The sequence below is a fragment of the Arachis hypogaea genome, chromosome 5 (assembly GCF_003086295.3).
Source record: "Arachis hypogaea cultivar Tifrunner chromosome 5, arahy.Tifrunner.gnm2.J5K5, whole genome shotgun sequence".
Lineage (NCBI taxonomy): Eukaryota > Viridiplantae > Streptophyta > Magnoliopsida > Fabales > Fabaceae > Arachis > Arachis hypogaea.
This window is the reverse complement of record NC_092040.1, coordinates 76,395,146-76,417,988: the sequence shown is the minus strand read 5'-3', so window position 1 is coordinate 76,417,988 and position 22,843 is coordinate 76,395,146. Positions and strand designations below refer to the sequence as shown.

At 37.2% G+C, this 22,843-nt stretch overlaps 1 non-coding gene across 1 annotated transcript; it reads left to right on the top strand.

The window, feature by feature from the left end:
• The first annotated feature begins 5,200 nt into the window (after window positions 1–5,200).
• Window positions 5,201–5,308, top strand: LOC112804443 (small nucleolar RNA R71). Its single transcript, XR_003203059.1, has one exon. It is a non-coding gene; the product is annotated as a small nucleolar RNA R71 (small nucleolar RNA).
• The last annotated feature ends 17,535 nt before the right edge of the window (window positions 5,309–22,843 follow it).

The window sequence follows — 22,843 nt, the reverse complement described above, 5'->3', positions numbered from 1 at the left end:
CATCAAATCTTGGGCAAAGTATGGACTATCATATATTGCTGGAAAGCCCAGGATGTCTAAATAAGTAAATTGAAAATGAAATCAGCGTGGTAAACAGACACCCATAAGTCCTCTAAAGAGTACGTTATTTATTGGTTTACTTGTCTATTCTTTTTTTATACTAATAAAGATCAAATACCTATCCCAAGGCCACGTCTGTCCCAAGCTGGAAAAGCCATAGCTCAGATTATGCTCCTTGAAGCCTGGTTTCTGGAAAGGGGTCGAAATCTCCAAGGCATGCCAAAGCCTTTCCAACGCCGTTGAGAGCGCGCCAATTGGGCTTCTGTAGCTCCAGAAAATCCAGTTCGAGTGCAGGGAGGTCAGAATCCAACAGCATCTGCAGTCCTTTTTGGTCTCAGAATCAGATTTTTGCTCAGGTCCCTCAATTTCAGCCAGAAAAAACCTGAAATCACAGAAAAACACACAAACTCATAGTAAAGTCCAGAAAAGTGAATTTTAACTAAAAACTAATAAAAATATACTAAAAACTAACTAGATCCTACTAAAAACATACTAAAAACAATGCCAAAAAGTATACAAATTATCCGCTCATCACAACACCAAACTTAAGTTGTTGCTTGTCCTCAAGCAACTGAAAATCAAATAAGATAAAAAGAAGAGAATATGCAATGAATTCCAAAAACATCTATGAAGATCAGTGTTAATTAGATGAGCGGGGCTTTTAGCTTTTTGCCTCTGAATAGTTTTGGCATCTCACTCTATCCTTTGAAATTCAGAATGGTTGGCTTCTTTAGGAACTCAGAGTCCAGATAGTGTTAATGATTCTCTTAGTGAAGTATGATGATTCTTGAACATAGCTATTTATTGAGTCTTGGCTGTGGCCCAAAGCACTCTGTCTTCCAGTATTACCACCGGATACATACATGCCACAGACACATAATTGGGTGAACCTTTTCAGATTGTGACTCAGCTTTGCTAAAGTCCCCAATTAGAGGTGTCCAGGGTTCTTAAGCACACCCTTATTTGCCTTGGATCACAACTCTTATTTCTCTATTTTTTTTTCGTTTTCTTTCTCTCTTTTTTTTTTCGATTTTTCTCTCTTTCTTTTTTTTTTTGAATAGCTTTTTCTTGCTTCAAGAATCACTTTTATGATTTTTCAGATCCTCAGTAACATGTCTCCTTTTTCATCATTCTTTCAAGAGCCAACATTCATGAACCACAAATTCAAGATACATATGCACTGTTTAAGCATACATTCAGAGAACAAAAATATTGCCACCACATCAAAATAATTAAACTGTTATAAAATTCAAAATTCATGCACTTCTTTTTTTCTTTTTCAATTAAGCACAATTTTTTATTTAAGAAAGGTGATGGATTCATAGGACATTCATAACTTTAAGGCATAGACACTAAGACACTAATGATCACAAGACATAAACATGGATAAACATAAGCATAAAATTCGAAAAAACAGAAGAACAAATAACAAGGGAATCAAGGAACGGGTCCACCTTAGTGATGGCGGCTCTTCCTTGCTCTTGAAGATCCTATGGAGTGCTTGAGCTCCTCAATATCTCTTCCTTGTCTTTGTTGCTCCTCCCTCATGATTCTTTGATCTTCTCTAATCTCATGAAGGATGATGGAGTGTTCTTGGTGCTCCACCCTTAGTTGTCCCATGTTGGAACTCAACTCTCCTAGGGAGGTGTTTAGTTGCTCCCAATAGTTTTGTGGAGGAAAATTCATCCCTTGAGGAATCTCAGGGATCTCATGATGAGTGGGATCTCTTGTGTACTCCATCCTTTTCTTGGTGATGGGCTTGTCCTCATCAATGGGGATGTCTCCCTCTATGTCAACTCCAACTGAATAACAGAGGTGACAAATGAGATGAGGAAAGGCTAACCTTGCCAAGGTGGAGGTCTTGTCCGCCACCTTATAGAGTTCTTGGGCTATAACCTCATGAACCTCTATTTCTTCTCCAATCATGATACTATGGATCATGATAGCCCGGTCTATGGTAACTTCGGACCGGTTGCTAGTGGGAATGATTGAGCGTTGTATGAACTCTAACCATCCTCTAGCCACGGGCTTGAGGTCATGCCTTCTCAATTGAACCGGCTTTCCTCTTGAATCTTGCTTCCATTGTGCGCCCTCTTCACATATGACTGTGAGGACGTGGTCCAACCTTTGATCAAAGTTGACCCTTCTAGTGTAAGGATGCTCATCTCCTTGCATCATAGGCAAGTTGAACGCCACCCTCACACTCTCCGGACTAAAATCCAAGTATTTCCCCCGAACCATAGTAAGATAATTCTTTGGATTCGGGTTCACACTTTGGTCATGGTTCTTGGTGATCCATGCATTTGCATAGAACTCTTGAACCATCAAGATTCCGACTTGTTGAATTGGGTTGGTAAGAACTTCCCAACCTCTTCTTTGAATCTCATGTCGGATCTCCGGATATTCACCCTTTTTGAGTGAAAAGGGGACCTCGGGGATCACCTTCTTCAAGGCCACAACTTCATAGAAGTGGTCTTGATGCACCCTTGAGAGGAATCTATCCATCTCCCATGACTCGGAGGTGGAAGCCTTTGCCTTCCCTTTCCTCTTTCTAGAGGTTTCTCCGGCCTTGGATGCCATAATGGTTATAGAAAAACGAAAAAGCAACACTTTTACCACACCAAACTTAAAATGTTTGCTCGTCCTCGAGCAAAAGAAGAAAGAGGAGAGTAGAAGAAGAAGAAATGAGGAAGAAGGAGATGGTGGTGTATTCGGCTAAAGAGGGGGAGAAGTGGTGTTTAGGTTGTGTGAAAATGAAGGGTTGAAGAAGGGTATATATAGGAGAGAGGGGGGTAAATGGTTCGGCCATTATGGGTGGGTTTGGGGGGGAAAGTGGTCTGAATTTGAAGGGTGAGGTTGGTGGGGATTTATGAAGGATGGATGTGAGTGGTGAAGAGAAAGATGGGATTTGATAGGTGAGGGGTTTTTGGGGAAGAGGTGTTGAGGTGATTGGTGAATGGGGGAAGAAGAGAGAGAGTGATGGTAGGGTCCTGTGGGGTCCACAGATCCTGTGGTGTCAAGGAAAAGTCATCCCTGCACCAAATGGCATCAAAATCCACGTTTTGAGCCATTTCTGGCGTTAAACGCCGGGCTGGTGCCCATTCCTGGCGTTTAACGCCAGGTTCTTGCCCTTTCCTGGCATTTAACGCCAGTCTGGTGCCCCTTTCTGGCGTTAAACGCCCAGAATGGTGCCAGACTGGGCGTTAAACGCCCAACTGCTAGGCTTACTGGCGTTTGAACGCCAGCAGCATCTTCCTCCAGGGTGTGCTGTTTCTCTTCCTGTTTTTCATTCTGTTTTTGCTTTTTTCATTATTTTTGTGACTTCTTATGATCATCAACCTACAAAAAAGATAAAATAACAAAAGAAAATAATTAATTATAAAACATTGGGTTGCCTCCCAACAAGCGCTTCTTTATTGTCACTAGCTTGACAGAGGACTCTCATGGAGCCTCAGAAATGCTCAGAACCGTGTTGGAACTTCCCAACACCAAACTTAGAGTTTGAGTGTGGGGTTTCAACACCAAACTTAGAATTTGGTTGTGGCCTCCCAACACCAAACTTAGAGTTTGACTGTGGGGGCACTGTTTGGCTCTGTTTTGAGAGAAGCTCTTCATGCTTCCTCTCCATGATGACAGAGGGATATCCTTGGGCCTTAAACACCAAGGATTCTTCATTCACTTGAATGATCAACTCTCCTCTATCAACATCAATCACAGCCTTTGCTGTGGCTAGGAAGGGTCTGCCAAGGATGATGGATTCATCCATGCATTTCCCAGTCTCTAGGACTATGAAATCAGTAGGGATGTAATGGTCTTCAACTTTTACCAGAACATCCTCTACAAGTCCATAGGCTTGTTTTCTTGAGTTGTCTGCCATCTCTAGTGAGATTTTTGCAGCTTGCACCTCAAAGATCCCTAATTTCTCCATTACAGAGAGGGGCATGAGGTTCACACTTGACCCTAAGTCACACAAGGCCTTCTTGAAGGTCATGGTGCCTATGGTACAAGGTGTAGAAAACTTCCCAGGATCCTGCCTCTTTTTAGGCAATTGCTGCCTAGACAAGTTATCCAGTTCTTTGGTGAGCAAAGGGGGTTCATCCTCCCAAGTCTCATTTCCAAATAACTTGTCATTTAGCTTCATGATTGCTCCAAGGTATTTAGCAACTTGCTCCTCAGTGATATACTCATCCTCTTCAGAGGAGGAATACTCATCAGAGCTCATGAATGGCAGAAGTAAGTCCAATGGAATCTCTATGGTCTCATTTTGAGCCTCAGATTCCCATGGTTCTTCATTGGGGAACTCATTGGGGGCCAGTGCACGCCCATTGAGGTCTTCCTCAGTGGCGTTCACTGCCTCTTCTTCCTCCCAGAATTCGGCCATATTGATGGCCTTGCACTCTCCTTTTGGATTTTCTTCTGTATTGCTTGGAAGAGTACTTGGAGGGAGTTCAGTAATTTTCTTGCTCAGCTGACCCACTTGTCCTTCTAAATTCCTAATGGAGGACCTAGTTTCAGTCATGAAACTTTGAGTGGTTTTGATCAGATCAGAGACCATGGTTGCTAAGTCAGAGGTATTCTGCTTAGAGCTCTCTGTCTGTTGCTGAGAAGATGATGAAAAAGGCTTGCTATTGCTAAACCTGTTTCTTCCACCATTATTGTTATTGAAACCTTGTTGAGGTCTCTGTTGATCCTTCCATGAAAGATTTGGATGATTCCTCCATGAAGGATTGTAGGTGTTTCCATAGGGTTCTCCCATGTAATTCACCTCTTCTATTGAAGGGTTCTCAGGACCATAAGCTTCTTCCTCAGATGAAGCTTCCTTAGTACTGCTTGGTGCATTTTGCATTCCAGACAGACTTTGAGAAATCATATTGACTTGTTGAGTCAATATTTTGTTCTGAGCCAATATGGCATTCAGAGTGTCAATCTCAAGAACTCCTTTCTTCTAACTAGTCCCATTGTTCACAGGATTTCTTTCAGAAGTGTACATGAATTGGTTATTTGCAACCATTTCAATCAGTTCTTGTGCTTCAGTAGGCGTCTTCTTCAAATGAAGAGATCCTCCAGAAGAGCTATCCAAAGACATCTTGGACAGTTCAGAGAGACCATCATAGAAAATACCTATGATGCTCCATTCAGAAAGCATATCAGTGGGACACTTTCTGATTAATTGTTTGTATCTTTCCCAAGCTTCATAGAGGGATTCTCCTTCCTTCTGTCTGAAGGTTTGGACTTCCACTCTAAGCTTACTCAATTTTTGAGGTGGAAAGAACTTTGCCAAGAAGGCATTGACTAGCTTTTCCCAAGAGTCCAGGCTTTCTTTAGGTTGAGAGTCCAACCATGTTCTAGCTCTGTCTCTTACAGCAAAAGGGAATAGCATCAGTCTGTAGACCTCAGGGTCAACCCCATTAGTCTTGACTGTGTCACAGATTTGCAAGAACTCAGCTAAAAACTGATGAGGATCTTCCAATGGAAGTCCATGGAACTTGCAATTCTGTTGCATTAGAGAAACTAATTGAGGCTTAAGCTCAAAGTTGTTTGCTCCAATGGCAGGGATAGAGATGCTTCTCCCATAGAAGTCGGGAGTAGGTGCAGTAAAGTCACCCAGCACCTTCCTTGCATTGTTGGCATTGTTGTTGTTTCCGGCTGCCATGAGTTCTTCTTCCTTGAAGAATTCGTTCAGGTTTTCTAAAGAGAGTTGTGCTTTGGCTTCTCTTAGCTTTCTCTTCAAGGTCCTTTCAGGTTCAGGATCAGCCTCAACAAGAATGCCTTTGTCTTTGCTCCTGCTCATAAGAAAGAGAAGAGAACAAGAAAATATGGAATCCTCTATGTCACAGTATAGAGATTCCTTGATGTGTCAGAGGAAAAGAAGAGTAGAAGACAGAAGTGGAAAATTCGAACTTTATCAAAGAAGATGGAGTTCGAATTTTGCATTAAGGGATAGTGTTAGTCCATAAATAGAAGGATGTGAGAAGGAGGGAAGTAATTTTCGAAAATTAAGTGAAAATTTTGAAAGCATTTTTGAAAAACATTACTTAATTTTCGAAAATGAAAGTGGAAAAGAAATCAAGTGATTTTTGAAAAAGATTTTGAAATCAGAAATCAAAAAGATTTGATTGAAAACTATTTTGAAAAAGATGTGGTTAAGAAGATATGATTGATTTAAAAAAAAGTGATTGAGAAGATATGATTTGAAAAACATTTTAAAAAGATTCGATTTGAAAATTAAAAACTTGACTAACAAGAAAAGATATGATTCAAACATTAAACCTTTCTCAACAGAAAAGGCAACATACTTGAAATGTTGAATCAAATCATTGATTGATAGTAAGTGTCTTAAAAAATGGAAAGAAATTGATTTTGAAAAAGATTTGATTGAAAAAATTGATTTGAAAAGGATTTGATTTTGAAAAGACTTTGAAAACTTAGAAAAAATTTGATTTGAAAACAAAATCTTCCCTTCTAGCCATCCTGGCGTTAAACGCCCAGAATGGTATCCATTCTGGCGTTTAACGCCCAAAATGCTACCCTTTTGGGCGTTAAACGCCCAACCAGGTACCCTGGCTGGCGTTTAAACGCCAGTCTGTCCTTCTTCACTGGGCGTTTTGAACGCCCAGCTTTTTCTGTGCAATTCCTCTGCTGTATGTTCTGAATCTTCAATTCTCTGTATTATTGACTTGAAAAGACACAAATTAAAAATTTTTTTTTGGATTTTTAATAATAAGGAAAAATCAAAATGCAACAAGAATCAAATAACAATGCATGCAAGACACCAAACTTAGCAGTTTGTATACTACTGACACTAACAAAATGAAAATGCATATGAGACACACAAAACAATCAAGTCAATTGAATTCAAAGACCAGAGCAAGTAGATCATCAAGAACATCTTGAAGATCACCAAGATACATGAATGAATACATGCAATTGACACCAAACTTATGATGAGACACTAGACTCAAACAAGAAATATTTTTGGATTTTATGATTTTTTTAATTTTTTTTTGTGTTTTTTTTTTCGAAAATCAAGTGGAAAAAGGTATCAAAATTCTTAATGAGAATTCCAGGAATCAGCGCAATGCTAGTCTAAGACTCCGGTCCAGGAATTAGACATGGCTTCACAGCCAGCCAAGCTTTCAGAGAAAGCTTCGGTCCAAAACACTAGACATGGCCAGAGGCCAGCCAAGCCTTAGCAGATCACTGCTCCAAAAGCAAGATTGATAAGAAATCAACAAGCTCCTGTGGTGATAAGTTGAAACCTCGGTCCAATGAGATTAGACATGGCTTCTCAGCCAGCCAGATTTCAACAAATCATCATGAAACTCTAGAACTCATCTTCAAGAATTTCGAAAAAAATAAATACCTAATCTAAGCAACAAGATGAACCGTCAGTTGTCCAGCCTGAACAATCCCGGGCAATAACACCAAAAACTTGATGTTGTTGCCGGATCTTGGCACTGATGTTACCAAAAGCTTGCTCAAAACCTGAACAATCCCCGGCAACGGCGCCAAAAACTTGGTGTCGCGAAATTGTGAACAATACTTTTTCACAACTCTCATAATCCCCGGTAATGGCTCCAAAAACGTGGTAGCTCAATACCATGGCATTACACAACTTCGCACAACTAACCAGCAAGTGCACTGGGTCGTCCAAGTAATAAACCTTACGTGAGTAAGGGTCGATCCCACGGAGATTGTTAGTATTGAAGCAAGCTATGGTCATCTTGTAAATCTTAGTCAGGCAAACTCAAATGGTAATGGTGATGAACGAAAATAACATAAAAGATAAAGATAGTGATACTTATGTAATTCATTGGTAGGAACTTCAGATAAGCGTATGAAGATGCTTTCCCTTCCGTCTCTCTGCTTTCCTGCTGTCTTCATCCAATCCTTCTTACTCCTTTCCATGGCAAGCTTAAGCAAGGGTTTCACCGTTGTCAGTGGCTACCTCCCATCCTCTCAGTGAAAGCGATTTGCATATGCTCTGTCACAGCATAGCGGAATTCATCTGTCGGTTCTCAATCAGGCCGGAATAGAATCCAGTGATTCTTTTGCGTCTGTCACTAACGCCCCGCCCTCAGGAGTTTGAAGCACGTCACAGTCATTCAGTCATTGAATCCTACTCAGAATACCACAAACAAGGTTAGACCTTCCGGATTCTCTTGAATGCTGCCATCAGTTCTCGCCTATACCACGAAGACTCTGATCTCACGGAATGGTTGGCTCGTTTGTCAGGCGAGCACTCGGTTGTCAGGCGATCAACCATGCATCGTGCAATCAGGAATCCAAGAGATATTCACTAGAGCCTTGATTGCTTGTAGAACAAGAGTGGTTGTCAGTCACTTTGTTCATGGGTGAGAATGGTGATGGGCGTCAATCATCACCTTCATCAAGTTGAAGAACAAGTGATATCTTGGATAAAGAACAAGCAGAATTGAATGGAAGAACAATAGTAATTGCATTAATACTCGAGGTACAGCAGAGCTCCACACCTTAATCTATGGTGTGTAGAAACTCCACCGTTGAAAATACATAAGCATAAGGTCTAGGCATGGCCGAATGGCCAGCCTCCCAATGATCCAAGAACTAAAATGTCCAAAGATGATCTAGAGATCTAAAATGATCAAAAGATTTAAAGATCCAAAGATTATAATACAATAGTCAAAGGTCCTACTTATAGAAAACTAGTAGCCTAAGGTGTACAGAAATGAGTAAATGACATAAAAATCCTCTTCCGGGCCCACTTGGTGTGTGCTTGGGCTGAGCAATGAAGCATTTTTCGTGCAGAGACTCTTCTTGGAGTTAAACGCCAGCTTTTATGCCAGTTTGGGCGTTTAACTCCCATTTGGGTGCCAGTTCCAGCGTTTAACGCTGGGATTTCTTGAGGTGACTTTGAACGCCGGTTTGGGCCATCAAATCTTGGGCAAAGTATGGACTATCATATATTGCTGGAAAGCCCAGGATGTCTACTTTCCAACGCCGTTGAGAGCGCGCCAATTGGGCTTCTGTAGCTCTAGAAAATCCACTTAGAGTGCAGGGAGGTTAGAATCCAACAGCATCTGCAGTCCTTTTTGGTCTCAGAATCAGATTTTTGCTCAGGTCCCTCAATTTCAGCCACAAAATACCTGAAATCACAGAAAAACACACAAACTCATAGTAAAGTCCAGAAAAGTGAATTTTAACTAAAAACTAATAAAAATATACTAAAAACTAACTAGATCCTACTAAAAACATACTAAAAACAATGCCAAAAAGTATACAAATTATCCGCTCATCAGTGCCCCATGCGTCCGTGCCGTTTTCAAAGTTTAGCCATTCAAGCGATCGCTTCCACCCCGCTAACGCGTCACCTTGAAATTTGGCAAAATGAGTTTTCACATAGAGAGTTGTGCGAGCGTGAGGCTGCCCTCGCGCCACTAGCATGAACCATGTCACGCGTCTGCGTGACCGACGCGTCCGCGTCACCTTATTTAAGCGCTATCCACGCAAATGCGTGACCCACGCGTCCGCGTCGACTGCGCCGCACCACTTATCTTAATTTGCCAAAATATCTTCTCTTTTTCTTCCCCAAACCCTACTATTTCTTCTCCTTTCTTATTTCTTCCTTCCCCATTCCTCCTTATTCCTTCTTTCTTCCTCCTTCTTTCTCCTTTCTTTTTTATTTTCATGCATTTTTATGTTGGTGTTGGAGCTTTATTTGGATTCTACTTTATTATAATTGAGCTTGTGGATATTATAAGGATTGGTTTGACAATTGGTATTTTAAATTTGGCTCTCATATATATTTGGATTTATTACTTTCATTCCTCTTTTAACTCACAATACTTGTAATCCACCTGTATTTGAGATTATCATTCACAATTGTCATCATACAAGTGCTCTTTAATCCAACTTATTTTAACAATTGATGCTTGACCTATGCTTCTCATGCCTTTGCCTGCTTACTTTTACACATCTTGCATCTAATTGATTTAATATGTCTTGCTATATTTCCATTGATGTCCTAATTGCATGTAGTCGCGACGATGTATTTAACACATTATCCCTTACCTTGGCATTGATTATCACTTGATCCTTCCTCCTCCCGGTTCTAGCTATTTGAATTACATGTCCCTTTCCTTTCTCCCTTTTTCAGGATGGCCACCAAAAAGGGTAACAAGAAATCCTCTAACAAGCCATCGGCGAAGAGCAGAACACATAGAGCACCTGCTAAAGAACCACAACCCCCATCCACTTGTACATCTTAGCATGCACTGAGGACGGTGCAATCTTTAAGTGTGGGGAGGTCGATACCGATCTCCACGGGTTAGTTATTCTCTTCTCAACACCAATATTCTATTTTCTTTGTTTGTTCATTGTTGCATTGCATAATAGATTGCATGTGTAGTTGATTGTTTGCATTTAGTTACTACTTGGTTGAAAAATAATAAGTTTCTTCTAAAGACCCTATTTTTGAAAAAATTTTACTAATTTAAAATTAAAATTTTTTGTGTTAAATTTGTTTGAAGTTGTATTTGGAACATGGTTTTTGAGCCAAAGAACACACAACCTATGAGATTTTGAGCTTATTTACATGGTTACATTATTTAACCATAATATTTTATTCTTGTGTGTTTTCTTCTCTATGATTGCAATCTTTACTTTGTTTCAGTCTATATGTCCATTATTTAGTATATTTACATGCTTGCATATGATTGAGGCCATAGTTGATTATTAACTCACTTATCCCGAATAAGCATACCCTTTTATGTCACCCTTGTTAGCCACTTTGAGCTTTTTAACCCCCTTCTATTTCATAACCACATTACTAGCCTTAAGCAAAAAAACAAAATAAAAAAATCCCAAGTTGAATCCTTGGTTAGCTTAAGATAGATATTGTGTATAATTTAAGTGTGGGAAATTTTACGGGAACATGGGATGATAGAAAAAAAAAGTAGGGAATTAAATTGAATAAGTTATTTGAAAATTTGGGAAGCATGCTCATGTGAAATTAAAATAATTAAATTACCATGTGCATTGAGAAAAAAAAAAGAGGAAAAAAATATTAAGTAATTAAATAAGGGGATACAAAAAAAAATATTACCCCAAATGCAAAATAAAAAGAACCAATGCACATGGGACAAAATTCAAAAATAAATTTGTTGCATGAGCATGTAATACAAAAGTGAGAAAATTTGGGTAGCTAGGTAATGAACTTTGAAATTATATAAAGTATGTATGCTAAGTGAGATCTTAGACTAATCAAGGATTCACTTTGTTAGCTCACTTAGCCTTATATATACATCCTTACCTTTACCTTAGCCCCATTACAACGCTGAAAAGACCTCATGATGTTTGCATTGGTACATTAAATATTTGTTTATTGGTTAGATGAAGAACAAAGTTTTAGAAAGCATAATTAGAGAAGAATAGAGTGATTGACCCTAGACACTTGAGAGTTAGAGTGATATACACTACCAGTAAGGGTTCAGTGCTTAATTCTATGTTCCCTGCTTTCATGAGCTATCTTCTTACAAGTTTACTTGTCTTTTATTGTGTAATTTGAATTAGCAAAAATTGATTCATATTTGTCTTGGAGAACTTATTTACTTTTAACCAAGTAGGTAGAAACATTTTGCATGTAGTTGCATTCACATAGATAGGTTGCATTGCACACTCTCTATCATTCCCATTCACTTCTTTATAGCTTCTCTTGAGCTTAGCATGAGGACATGCTAATATTTAAGTGTGGGGAGGTTGATAAATCATTATTTTATGGTTTATCTTGTGCACAATTGAGTGGTTTTTATCAACTCTTTACCCACTTATTCATATGATTTGCATGAGTTATGTTTTCCTTCTGGATTTTGTGCTATGATTAAAAACATGCTTGTTTGGCTTTTATTTTCTTTTAATTAAATCCTCTCTTATTACCATTAGATGCTGTGATATGTGTGTTAAGTGTTTTCAGAGATTACAGGGCAGGAATGGCTTAGAGGATGGAAAGGAAGCATGCAAAAGTGGAAGGAATACAAGAAGTTGAAGAAATTGCTAAGCTGTCCAGGCTGACCTCTTCGCACTCAAAGAATCATAACTTGAGCTACAAAGATCCAAATGATGCGGTTCTAGTTGAGTTGGAAAGCTAACATCAGGGGCTTTGATTTGATAGATAATTTACCATAGTGGCCGTACAGGTAGGTGACGCGAATGCGCGCTCCACGCGGACGCGTCGCATCTGCAAATATCAGCGTGGCAGATTTCATAACTAGCGAATTCTGGGCTATTTCCTACCCAGTTTCAAGCCCAGAAAACACAAATTAAAGGCTGCAAAGTGGAGGAATGAAGGAGATGACTCATAACACACTTTTTATAATTTAGATGTAGTTTTTAGAGAGAGAGGCTCTCTCCTCTCTCTTAGGATTTTTAGAAATTAGGAATATTACTTCTTCATCTCAGGTTCAATGTTCTTTAATTTATGTTTCTCTTCTATTTTTGTTTACTTTGAAGCTTTTATTTGTGTTTGATTTATGTTTCCCAATTGGCTTATGAATATTGTCTATGTTAGAATTGACATCTCTATTCAATATAATTTGAGGTATTCCAGACTCATGATTGCTTTTCTTTATTTTTAATTTAGATTATTTACTATTGGCTTTAGTTGATTAATTGGTAACTCTTGAGTTATCAAACTCATCATGATTGATAATAGCTATTTTTGCTAATTGAATTGAATTCCAATAACTCTAGTCCTTTCTTAGGAATTGACTAGGACCTGAGGATCACACTAATTAGTCCACTTGACTTTCCATTGCTTTAGTAAAGGTTAACTAAGTGGGATTAGAACTCAATTCTCATCACCATCGATAAGGATAACTAGGATAGGACTTCCAATTTCTCATATCTTGCCAAGAGTTTATTTTACAGTTATTTATTTATTTTACTTGTCATTCAACATACTTCTTCCTTACTTTCAAAACCCCCAATTTACAAGACTCATAACCAATAATAAGAACATACCTCCCTGCAATTCCTTGAGAAGACGACCCGAGGTTTGAATACCTCGGTTTTCAATTTATTTAGGGGTTTGTTACTTGTGACAACCAAAACGTTTGTAAGAAAGATTGATTGCTTGGTTTAAAAACTATACTTGCAACGCGAATTTATCATAAATTCTAAACCATCAATCTTTCGTTCTTCAGGTAAGAATGCCCAATATATAAGATATAAGGTTCCGGGATGCCAAAGATAATCGTAGAACTTCACATCGAACATAAAATTCAAACTTAGAAAATATTTAAGTAAAACCATAAAAGGTCATCTAAATTCTATGGATTTTCTGACTAACAGTAAACACCACTGTCCCACAGCCCGCACCAGCCCATCCTCCATACGATCCCATCACCACCACCTACCGAGGCTCCTCAATCCCAGTAGAAAACACAAGTAAATGCAAATTAGTAAATGACAAGTAATGTTCATATACAGCAAGTAAACAAATAGCAAATAAGCATGTGAATCGTTTAGGCATAATCGAAATTAATCAAAGTAAACAAATATATAGAAGTTGCATATGATGAATACTTGTTCCTATTGGCTCGTGTATCACTTGTCGGTCCATAACTGCCAACCCGACACATTCCTTTGGATGTAGCCTTTCTGCCATGCCTAGGGATATAGTGCCCTGCTCACTATCAAGTGTACCTAGGGATATAGTCCCCTACTCACTATTGATCTGTGGATATAGTGCCCGACTTACTCGCATGCATAACCCAGGGATATAGTGCCCAGCTCATTGTTGCAGCAGAGGAGGTTATGTGAGCGGGATACCACCCCATCCCACATATCTAAACGTAAGCGGGATTAACCACTGATAAACCACTATTTTATGGTTTATATTGTTTTTAATTGAGTGGTTTTATCAAATTCTTACACACTTATTCATATGATTTGCATGACTTTACAATTCCTTCCTAGTTTAGTTCTATGGTTGAAAACTTGCTTCCTAGAGATCTTTTAATTATGTATTTTAATTCTTCTTTATACCATTCGATGCCGTGATCCGTGTGTTAAGTGTTTCAGGCTCCATAGGGAAGAAATGGCTTAGAGAATGGAGAGGAAGCTTGCAAAAATGGAAGGAACACAAGAAACTAAGGAGATGACTAGCGAACACCGACGCGGACGCATGGCTCACGCGACTGCGTGAATTGGAGAAAATTGCAGTGACGCGTTCGCGTGCCTGACGCGAACGCATGGATTGTAGTCTGCACGAATGACGGGAACGCGTGGAAAGAAAAAATGCTGAATGACGCTCACGCATGGAGGATGTGTACGCGTGACATGCGCGATCAGCAGAATTAACAGAACACGCTGAAGCGATTTCAGGCCGCATTTTTGACCCAGTTTTCGGCCTAGAAACACAGAATAAAACCAGGGAACATGCAGAGACTCATGGGATACTTAGCAGAAGCGGATAATTCACAATTTGAGGTTTTAGATGTTGTTTTTTAGAGAGAGAGGTTCTCTCCTCTCTCTTAGGATTAGGATTTAGGATTTTTATTATGTTCAGACTACTTCTCTTCATCATAGGTTCAATGTTCCTTTAATTTATTTTCTACTTTTATTTATTCTATTACTTTAATTTATAAACCCTTATGTCAGACTTGATTTTTCTTATTTATGCAATTTGAGGTAATTCATATTTATGACTTTAATTTAGCTTTTTACACCCTTTGGCCTTGGTTGAGTAATTAGTAACACTTGAGTTATCAAACTCAGCTGTTGATTGGAATTGGAATTCTTTGCTGATTAATTTGTACTCCAATAACTCTAGTCTTTCAATAGAAGTTGACTAGGACTTGAGGATCAAATTAATTAGTCTGCTTGACTTTCCTTTATTTAGTAAGGGCTAACTAAAGTGGGAGCAGAGTCCAATTCTCATCACACCTGATAAGGATAACAAGGATAGGACTTCAATTTCTTATACCTTGCCAAGAGATTTTATAATTATTAATTTATTTTCCTTGCCATTTAAATTACCTGTTCCTTATTTTAAAAACCCAAAATTATACTGTTTCTTTAACCAATAATAAATCACACCTCCCTGCAATTCCTTGAGAAGATGACCCGAGGTTTGAATACTTCGGTTATTTATTTTTATTGGGTTTGCTTAAATGACAACCAAAACTTTTGCACGAAAGGATTCTCTGTTGGTTTAGCAACTATACTTACAATGCGATTATATTTGTGAATTTCTTTACTGATAGAAATTCGATCGTCAACCACCATCCTTACGCCGATGCACAGTGACTTACCAACATAATATATCATCATAATTTATTCCAGAGATATAGTGCCCTGGAATGTAACACTCTTTCACCCTAAGCCTTTCCTCTAGCTATAAAGCTAGGGTTAACAAAGTGCCATAATAGTTCTAAGGCTCATACATTAATACATATGGAAGGAAATAATAATACTATGAGCCCAATGAAGGAATAAAAGCTCAAAGTCGCATAAAGAAAAATTACAAAGTGCGAAGCTTTCACACACGATAACTAAACACGTAGGAAAGATAAGAACAGAACATATAAATATACAACCTTGCATTAAAGCCCTTAGATACAAAGGAGTAGCTAATAAATAAACGAACTATATATATATGATATACAAAAGAAACTAGTCACAACCTACAGAGTTTAGGCCGACTAGACAAGAAAAACACTATAGGTTTATAAAATGCTTAATCATGTCTCTCAAAGTTTTAAACAAAATCCTCTAAGGCAACATATTTATAATTATACAAAAGATGAGAGAATAACTACAACGTATGTAAAATAGACACAAAATAAAGTGAAGTCGTCCTCCGCTCTGTCACCAATCTACAACTCACATAGGTGGATTGTGACCTGCATCTGAAAAATAACAACAACATATGGTATGAGAACCGGAGGTTCTCAGTATGGTAATTGATGAGCAGATATTTTATATTCTTTTTGGCATCATTTTTCATATAGTTTTTAGTATTTTTTGTTTAGTTTTTATTAAGTTTTTATAGGTTTTAGTGTTAAATTCACATTTTTTGATTCTACTATGAGTTTTTGTGTTTTTGTACAATTTCAGGTATTTTCTAGCTGAAATTGAGGAGCTTGAGCAAAAGTCTGATTTAGAGACAGAGAAAGCACTCCAGATGTTGTCTGGATTTGACCTACTTACACTCGGAAGAGATTTTCTGGAGCTACAAAAGTCCAAATGGAGCGTTCTCAATGGCTATGGAAAGCAGAATTCCAAAGCTTTCCAGAAATGTATAGTAAGCCATACTTTGCTTCGAATTGGAAGGCCTAAAACTGGTATCCAATGCCAGCTTTCTGCCCCTTCCTAGCGTCCAGTGCCCAAGAGTAGAGCCCAGCGTCCAACCACCCAGAGAGGACCCCCTAGCCAGCATTTCACACCTTAGGAGCCTCATAGCACGTGGATCTCATCAAAACTTAGCCCAAACACTCACAAAGTGGGCCCCAGAAGTGGATTTTAGCACTAAATAGACTATTTTACCCTTACTAGTCATTAGTTTAGTATTTAAAGTAGAAGACCACACCTTGTTACAGATCTTCGCTCACCATACACGTTTTTGCTTTGTATTTTCCTTTCAGTATGAGTTTCTAAACCTCCTAGGTTGAGGGGAGGAGCCCTACTGAGTCCTATAAATTAATAAAAGTATTACTGTTTCTTCTTCGATCCGTTCATGATTAATTCTAAGATGTATATTCGTACTTCAACATGGTGAATAGGATGATCAGTGACAATCAGCTCTGTTCATCATACTAAGACGAACAAGCCTGACAAACACCTGGGTCTACTTGGGTTTGTATGAATACTTCAGTGGAAATCATGCACCACCAGCTTGAATCATACATCTATCTGATGGCTAATCCACGACTTCATTGGGGACTTCTCAAGACACCAGTTCAACCAATTTTGGGGAGATTAGGGTCTCTGTGGTAGAGGCTAGAACCCAATGATGCAGCATTCTCTGATCCGGAAGATCCGACCTTGTCTGTGGCGTTTTGAGTAGGATCATTAAGAAAAATGGACTGTACGTGCTTCACCCTCAAGTAGAGATGTATCCACACTAACTCTGGGGTTCAGATCCGGAGGAGTATTGACAACCTCTTAATAAAGGCGTTAATCACCTACAGCCTGGCATTGAAAAGATCACTCACAAGCAAAGAAGACAGTAATGCCATAGTTAATTTAGAAAGACAAAGCAACTCCAATCCCTCAACTATATTACTATTGCTGATTCCAAAAATCCTAAGCTCCGTAATCCAACAACCTTCTGATCTGTCTGACTAAGACCTGCAAGATAACCATAGCTTGCTTTAAACCACAATCCTCGTGGGATCGACCCAGACTCGCTCAGGTATTACTTGGACGACCCAGTGCACTTGCTGGTACAGCTGTACGAAAGTGTGGATATTCATGTACCAAGTTTTTGGCACCGTTACCGGGGATTGTTGAGTTTGGACAAACTGACGGATTGTCTTGCTACCTAGATCAGGTAATTTTTATTTTATTTGAGTCTTTTATTTTTACTTTCTTCTTCTTCTTCTTCAATTTTCGAAAAAAATAAAAAAGTTTTTTAATAATATTTTTCTTTTCTTTGTCTAATCTTTGTTTTATTCTTCCTTATTTTTTTCAAAAATTTTAAAACTTTTTCAAAAAGAGTAAAGTATCATTTTTGTTCCCAACATTTGGGGTGAATCCCAAAGTTGTCCCTAACGTTTCAATCGTGCTATTTAAGTCCCTAACGTTTCAAAATTGACTCAATGTTGTCCTACCGCTAGGAATCCATTAACAGAATTAATGGCGGGACAAAATTGAGACGATTTTGAAACGTTAGGGACTTAAATAGGACGAAAACATTAGGGACAAAAATGGTACATAAAAATAAATTTTAATTTAATTTTATCTTTCAATAATATGAATTTTTTACTGTACATGGTATTCAATTATTTCTTAATTACATCTAAATAAACTACAATTAATCACATTACTTTTATTTTCAATAAATTTATTTTTTTATAATTTTAAAGAATTTTGATACATTAGAGACAAAATGTATAATTTATATTTTATTGTATATATATATATATATATATATATATATATATATATATATATATATATATATATATATATTCTGCATGTTTATATACAAATCATTCTACAAACATTTCCTAATAACTAAAAATCTTTAAGAGTAAAATTATAAAAAAAATTAATTTATTTAAAATGAAAATAATATGATTAAGTGTAATTTACTTAGATATGATTAAAAAATAATTGAATACTATGTATAGTAAAAAATTGATATTATTGAAGGATAAAATTAAAATTTATTTCTATGTATCATCTTTGTCCCTAACGTTTCGTCAAATTTAAGTCCCTAACGTTTCAAAATCGTCTCAATTTTGTCTCGCCGTCAATTCTGTTAACGGATCCCTAACGGCAGGACAACATTGAGTCAGTTTGAAACGTTAGGGACTTAAATAGAACGATTAAAACATTAGGGACAATTTTGGGACTTACCCAAAATATTGGGGATAAAAATGATACTTCACTCTAAAATGTTTTTATTTTCTTTGTTTAATTTTTGTTCTTGGTTTGAGTATTTTTTTTTATCCTTGATTAAATTTCCATTCTCTTTGAGTCTTTCTTTCTAAATTTTTTTTTCAAAAATAGTTTCTTTGTTTGAGTCTTTGTTTGTGTTCTTGTTGAGTCAATTTTCGAAAACCTTGAGTCCTTTTTCTAAAATTTTTAAATTCAGTGTCTTTTTGTTTGATCTTGTTTCAATTCTTTAAGTTTCGTGTCCTCTTGTTATTTTTCTTTCAATTTTCAAAATTTTATATTTGATTTTCTAAAAATCTTAAGTTTGGTGTCCTTTTCATGTTCTTGTGTTCTTTAAGTTTCTTTAGTCTTGTTCTTTGTGTTCATGTTAGTCTTCAAAGTGTTCTTGTGTTTCTTTGTGTTTTGATCTTAAAATTTTTAAGTTTGGTGTTTGTTTGTGTTATCCCTCCAAATTTTCGAAAATAAAGAGCATTAGATCTAAAAATTTTAAGTCTTGAAAACAAAATATCTTTTCTATTTTTATTTTTCATTAATTTTTGAAAATTTTAAAATAAAAATTCAAATTTTAATTTCAAAATTTTTATCGTATCTTAGTTGTTAATTTTCAAAAATCAAATCTTTTCAAAAAAAATCTTATCTTTTTCAAAATTGAAACTTTAAAATTAAATCTTTTTCAAAATCAATTTTCAAAATCTTATCTTTTTCATATCTTTTTCAAATCTTTTTTGTTTGTTATTTTATCTTTTCTAACTTCAAATTTTAAAATAAAATCTTTTTCAAAAGTTTTTAATTTCTTATCTTGTCTTTCTAATTTCAAATTTTAATTTCAAATCTTTTCTTATCTTATCTCTTATCTTATTTTAAATTCAAATCTTTCTTAATTAATTAACTATCTTCTCTCTCTTCTTTTTCGAAACTTCCTGACTAACTCTCATCTCTTCTTACTTTTCGAAAATTCCCTCCTGTTTCTCTCTTCTCTTTTTTGAAAATACACTAACTAATTTTCAATTCTTTTTAAATTATTAACTTAATTTTTGAAAACAATTATTTAATAAAATAAAAATAAAAATATTTTAATTCTTATTTATCTCTTTTATTTCTAATTCTCTTATCTTTTACTTCTATTTATTCGAACACCCATCCCTTATTTTCAAAGTATCTTTCTTCTACTTCTTTTATTTTTATTCTATCTTCTTCTTCTCTCTTCACATCTAACCGGAAGCTCTTTGGTCCAAGTAGCACAAAAAGCTTTCTTCTTTTTTTTTTCTTTTTTCTTTTCTTGTTTATGACCAGGAATAGGGATAAAGAACCCCTCTTGACTCTTGATACTGAACCAGAAAAGACTCTAAGGAGGCGTGATAAACCCATATTTTATGACATATTTTGTGCTAAATTTAAGTATTTATTCAATCCTTCACCCACTTATGCATGTGAAATTGCATGGTTCTACTTTCCCTTCTTATTATGTGATGTATGTGAAAAATATGTTTCCTAGGCTTTAAAAATATTAATTTTAATTACCTTGTATTGCCATTCGATGCCGTGATTTGTGTGTTAAGTATTTTCAGATCTTCTAAGGCAGGAATGATTTAAAGGATGGAAAGGAGACATACAAAAATGGAAGGAAAACATAAAATGGAGTTTTTGAAGAAACAGGCAGTGCATGCGGGCGCGTGGTTCGCACAAAAAGGGATCGACGCGAGCGCATGGATGAGGAGAACGTGTGACTCGCAAAATACAACTGACGCGGGCGCATGACTGACGCAACCGCGTGGAAGGGCCACACTCCAGATGACGCGACCGCGTGACCCACGCGGACGCGTGACGTGCGCGATCTGCGGAATTTGCAGAAGTTATCCTTAGTGATTTCTGGGCCTTTTTGGCCCAGATCCAAACCCAGAGAACACAGATTGAAGGATTATAAATGGAAGGATCCACCCATTCATGAGGGGGAAAAATACAAATTTTTAGGATTTAGATGTAGTTTTTAGTGAGAGAGGTTCCCTCCTCTCTCTTAGGATTAGGATTAGGATTTTTAGAACTTAGGAATATTTTTATCTCATCTTTATATCAGGATCAATATCTTTTTTATTTTGACTTCTCTTAATTGTTGATTCTTGATGATGCTTATTTGGCTTATGACTCTTCATATTTGGATTGATTTTATTTTATTAATGCAATTGAGGTATTTCAAACTTATATGTTATTGATGTTTGGGCTCTATCCAAATTATTTTCATTCAAGTAGATTTTATTCCCTTTTGGCTTTGGTTGATTAATTGGTTACTCTTGAGTTGTCAAACTCAGATGGTTGAAATTGGCAGATTCTAATTGATCTAGATCGCTCTAAAGCTAGTCTTCCTAAATGGATTGACTAGAAGTTGAGGATCAAACTAATTAGTCCACTTGACTTTCCTTTGCTTTAGTAAAGGTTAACTAAGTGGGATTAAAACCCAATTCTCATCACACCTGATAAGGATAACTAGGATAGGACTTCCAATTTCTCATATCTTGCAAAGAGTTTATTTTATAGTCATTTATTTATTTGTCTTGTCAATTAAATTACTTGTTCAGCCTTTTTAAAAAAAAACGCCAAAATATACCTTTGCATAACCAATAATAAGAACATACCTCCCTGAAATTCCTTGAGAAGACGACTCGAGGTTTAAATACTCGGTTATCAATTTTAAAGGCGTTTGTTACTTGTGACAACTAAAACGTTTGTGCGAATGGATTTTATGTTAGTTTAGAATCTATACTCACAACGCGCCTATATTTTTACGAAATTCTTTACTAGCAAAAATCCTAACGTCAAAATGGCGCCGTTGCCGGGGAATTGCAAACGTGTGCCTTATTATTGGTTATTGTAAATATTTTTCTTTTACTTGTTTATTTGTCCTTGTTTTCCCTTCTCATTTCTGATAACTACTATAAATTCTCACCCCTCTCGCTTTGAGTTTGGTTCTAATTTTGTTGAAAGGAATGGAAGCCATAACAGGACTATGCATCACGGTCTAAGCAATCAAAGATAGATGGAGCCAAGACTATCTGATCACCCCTTTAGGCAACAACACCCTCCTAGATATCATGGATAGAGACCATTCTACAATGCATACCAACCTGATAGATATGGTGGACCACCTTGTAGCAACCATCAAGCCCCACCCTATGCTCAGAGACCATCCTTTCAACACAACCTCAACCCACCATACTCACAAGCTTCTTTTCACTATTCGCCACCATATGATCCTTATCCGCCCCAACACCAATCCAATTACTCCCAAAAACCACCACTCTCCTACACACCGTGTCCATATACATCAAGCCAAGAATCACAGGTTCACTTCGAAGAATCAGTAAACCAGTTCAATGCAACCCTTCATCAATTGGAGCAAGCGATAAATCAATTATTTCCAGACGTTCGGACACTCAACAGACTCCCATGGCTTTATGTGGAGAATCTAATGAAGAATGTATTGTGAAGAAGACACAAGAAGCTCCACTGGACAGCATTGAGCATAACTTCGTACTGGAACAAGTAGAGGATGCTGTCATTGTAGAAGAAGAAGAGTTGGTTGAAGACTTAGGAGATGCTGAACCTCCGCAGGAAGCCAGAGTTGTGGAGAATTCCGTCAAGGACGTTACAATTAATGCTAAGGAGGATAGTGCACAATCCCCAAGGCAGGTATCTTATGAGGAACTGGATGGAAAGACCCAAGACTCAAGTTTTCTTGATGATGATAGTCACCACTCAAGTTCTCCTAGTAATGCTCTTGCATTCGCAAGTGAATTCTTTGAGACAAAAGAATCTTCCTCAAGTGAATACGAAGATGATGTAGAGGTCGCCTTCTCTCAACCTCCCAATTATGACTAGAGTGATGAAGAAGATATCGGTGACCTTGATCAAGACATGGTTGAAGTGGAACAAATTTGCCAAGAAGTAGAGGAATTCACAGAAGACCACAAGGGAATAGAGCTTGCAGAACCACCGGAAACACCTATCCCACGGCCATTACCACCCAATACGAACTTCAAGTGGGTAAAATCCTTGACTTTCATCTTTACTTTTCCACTTGAATATGGTTTGCTTGAGATAGATGGCCAGCTTCGAGCTCTTTACAGCTTTAAAAGCAAACGGGAAATGACTCGCACTCAGAGCTGGTATGCAAGATTTACTGAGGTTT